Genomic DNA, 3,995 nt, shown 5'->3' with positions numbered 1-3,995 from the left:
GGGGGGGGGGGGGGGGAGGAGATGGAGCACAGCCTTGTATGCTCAGTAGAAAGAGCAGGGGAGGGGCTTGAGCTTTTTAAAGCAACAAACAAACTCTTCGGTGAGGCCCCCTTCCAACCAAGGTGCATTCTGGGAGTGCGGGACCCAGGATGGCAGGCCCGATGGCTTGTTTACTGAACACTCAGTCCCACTGCTGCGTGGCAAAAAAGCAGAGTGAAGGAGGTCAAAGCGCGCTACGGGGCCGGGGCGAGGGGGTTAGTTTGGCGCCGGGCCCTACTGCCGGATTTGATTTCGTGTTTATCGGGACGTCACGCGGGGCCCCCCTGGACCTCGTGCCATCCTGACCCAAAAGTCTGCAGGTTTTCATTCCAGCCAAACACCTCCGCGCCTTGACTGTGCAGATTAGTTTGCCCTCTCAGTGAAATGTAGTTTGCCTGGAATGAAAACCTGCTGCCTCTCGCCACTCTAAACCAATAATCCCCGGCTGCCCCTTAGAATTCAGCATTCGCCCCCCCCCTACACCCATGTGACTGCACCGCTCCCAGTCAACAAAACCCTGAAGTCATACGCTTTTGGAGTCGTGTTTTTTGTGGCGCTCCACCTGGAGTCAGGTAAAGACGTCTTGCTGCCTGGCACAGGGCGGTCAGGTGTTTGTTTACATCTTGTTTTGTCAGCAGGCCAGCCCATGTGAGTCTGAGGTGGTGTTTACCTCTGCCCTGACCCAAGCCTCTCTCCTCCTCGCGGCTCTCTGGCTAGCCGCAGCTCAGCCAGGTGGATGTTCTGTACCAGACCCAGATTAGCCAAGTCAGCCGTCTCTGTTTCCACGTCCTCGTCTGACTAATACCTTTTTATCTGACGGCGGCAACCAACTCATGCTTCCTCGTGGCGACTCAAGACGCTTGATTAGCACAGAGAGGTGATTCTTACTACAGTTAGGCAGTTTGCTGGTGCATTGATTTGAGTCATTTTATGTTCATGATCCTTTCATCATCAGGCAGAGGACAGGGGATAGAAGGAGGGTGAAAACATTAAAAGGAGGCTCCAAGACCAGAGGAGCCCCGCTGTGACGCTCCCAGTCCCTCCTGAGTGCTAGTGGCAGATGGCCACTCTCTGGGGGGCAAGTGTGTGAGAGTGTGTGTGTGTGTGTTGGAGATGGGGAGGGGGTGAAATGGAGGGGGGAGGTTAAACACCTGCGACCCTGCCCCATCTTCACACACATGCAAACACTGATTACAACGATTTCCCTTCCCGCTCTAGCATGTGAACAAATACATGCCGCTATATGTCTCTCTCATGCACACACACACACACACACACTTAACATCCCCACCCACTCACCATCCCTCCGCTAATGACAGCCCGCCATCTGCCGCGCCCACAGGCTGCAGAGTATGACCATCAGTGTGTGTGTGTGTGTGTGTGTGTGTGTGTAGCTCATGGGCCAGATTAAAAGCATTCGTGTCCATCTACTTAAATCCCGCTTCCGCTTAACGTCATTCAGTCGGTAGTATTGCGAATGATGTCATCGCAGACGTGATGTGGTGGAGGGGCAGATCCAAACCCACCCGGAGCGCGTTGCGTATGTTACTTACATTTCCTGTTCTGTCTGTGTTTGCTGCGATGTTAGCGGGTGCAGCGAGCGAAAGAGGTCTAGTTGCACAGCCATGCATCCCTAACTCGCTGTAGACACAAACCCCAACCCAGCTCTACTTCTCCTCTCTAGAGGAGTAGAGCTGCAGCGATGAGTCAGAAAAATAAATGATTATGCAACTGATTTGATCAATCGATTAATAATTTATGCCAAATTATCTCCAGTTCCAGTTTGTTTTTTTCCTGTGTCAGTGGTTCCCAACCCGTCTACGGGTCACTGGGTGAATCTGAGGGGTTCAGGAGATGCATCATGGGAGGGGTTAAGAAGACAAACACAAAGCTCTGTTGCACAAATTTGAATTCTTATCTCCAATCTTTGCTTTTTTGGAGAAGAATACTCACATTTTGACCTCTTTTGGCCTTAAACATTTATTTAAATGAGACAACATGACTTCGATATTTGACACCTGTGATGAGCGTCACAAGCCTTTGGGAAACAATGTCTTATGTGATAGTAATTGTTACAAATATAGAGATAAATCCATGATGAAAACAGACTTAGACGTTTGCATAAGAGCTGCATTGATACCACTTTTTCCACTGCTGAGATTTTGGCCAACATCATGACTGTGTGGCGCCCATGTGGCTCCATTTCTGATTTTCTACGCGTGACATTTTGTTCAGGCATTTGTGGAATTTTATCGTAAAGGTGACACCTGATTTTTTTTTTACCGATCAGCCTGATTGTCCAATCCATTGTTGCTCCATCCCTGCACGCCGGATCAAACACACGCATAGCTGTTAAAGAGTTTATTTACATCCACGTCAGACCTGCACTGAAGCTCAGATCTCGCAAACATAACAAAGCAGTGCAAATAGCCGAGGTAGGAAATCCAGAAATGCCATGTTATTTGATATATGGAGAACAAACATGCACACGTAACACACCGCAGGCTCTTGTGTCAGAGTTTCCAGGCAGCGTGTCTGTGTGTGTGTGTGTGTGTGTCATGGCACGGGGAGGAGGGGGGCTAAAGTAGGCCGGGATGTTCCAGACAGAAGCGCTAGCTGCTAGATAACTGCGTGGCCAGCGTTCCCCACATTTAGCCAGCCACGGCTCCAGATGAGATTACAGCCTCTGCAGGCAAGATTAGACGGCCAGGGGTAGATCAGTGAGAGCCAGCGGCTACTCCACCGACAGCAGCTGGGTAATACGTAATGCAAGGTGTGGGCATTTGTTCGCTTTAGCCTGTCCAAATTTTTAGATTGTAATTGGGCACAAAAGGGCTAAAATCAACAGGAATCCATGTAGAGATTGGCTGTAAAATCACATCTGGGGAGCATTTTTTCCCCTCACATCAGTCAAACAGTAATATCCTCTCAGTTATCATTTGTTGCTCCACTTTGTCCCCACAAATGAAGTCAGTGTATACCAGTGAGTTCTGGATGTTTTTATAGTAAATTATATAAGATACAGGGACTTATCTTGGGATTTAGTGACTTAACATCCCCAGTGTCCTCAACTACCCTCCGTCCCTCTGTCTTTTTATCGTGCTGAAATAGAATTAACAGTGTTTTTTCAAGTCTGTTGCTTTATTATACGAGCGTTTGGTGACAGCTCCAAAAATGGCCATCAGCCTCGCTCTCAGCCCGACCGCCGCACATTTTTGCGGCTATCCGCCATCTTGTTAAAGGGTTTCATCAGCCTTACGCTGATAGAAGTTTCCCAGCCCAGAGACAACCATGAAATCCTTGTGTGGTTTCGTGACACATGACTGCAGCGAGGATATTGTCCCCCCTGGAAGCCACTGCCCTAGCATCTCTAGGGCTCGTCCCCTTCATCCCCTCCCCTCCCCTTTCCACACACACATGTAGTGGGTCTCCAGCTCTTTCTGGAAGCTTAGGGTTGATCCACTGGGAATTCTTCCTTCTTCCTGCCCCTCCTCCACGCACACACAGCGGCTTTTAAAACATGATAAAGCGCCTCAAAAATGATCACTATCTGCTGCAATATGAGTGCAACCACAGCTCTCTGTATGTTTACCACAGATGCATCAGCCACTGTACTGTTAGCTGGTCCTCCTCTGTACAGCGTGTGTCCATAGCAACATGGCAGCGCGACAGGAGACCTCCACCCCCCATCACTCTACATCCCAGATTATGTAATTACGACCGACCAGCCTCCCCCTCCCCCACCGTCCACCAAGCGCTTCCCGGGCAAAACAGCCGGCGTGTTAGGAAAATGACACACCCCATCCAACCACAGTGTGATAGAAAGAGGGTTGGAGGGTGGAGGGTGGAGGGGTGACCACATCCAGGTGGAGCAAAGTGAGCTCCAGCGGCCCACTGTCCTGCCTGTGTACAATCACACAGCATGTGCACTTATAAACCCTCCACACACACACACA

At 50.0% G+C, this 3,995-nt stretch overlaps 1 protein-coding gene across 2 annotated transcripts in view; it reads left to right on the top strand.

Annotated features, from left to right (window-relative positions):
• Nucleotides 1–3,995, top strand: part of LOC118340006 (insulin receptor substrate 2-like) — a 12,823-nt gene that overhangs the window by 6,078 nt on the left and 2,750 nt on the right. The gene's annotated exons all lie outside the window — the stretch shown is intronic.

This window comes from Morone saxatilis, unplaced genomic scaffold (genome assembly GCF_004916995.1).
Source record: "Morone saxatilis isolate NCDOM2014 unplaced genomic scaffold, NCSU_SB_2.0 Contig6, whole genome shotgun sequence".
NCBI classification, from domain to species: Eukaryota; Metazoa; Chordata; class Actinopteri; family Moronidae; genus Morone; species Morone saxatilis.
This window is presented reverse-complemented; position numbering and strand designations above follow the sequence as displayed.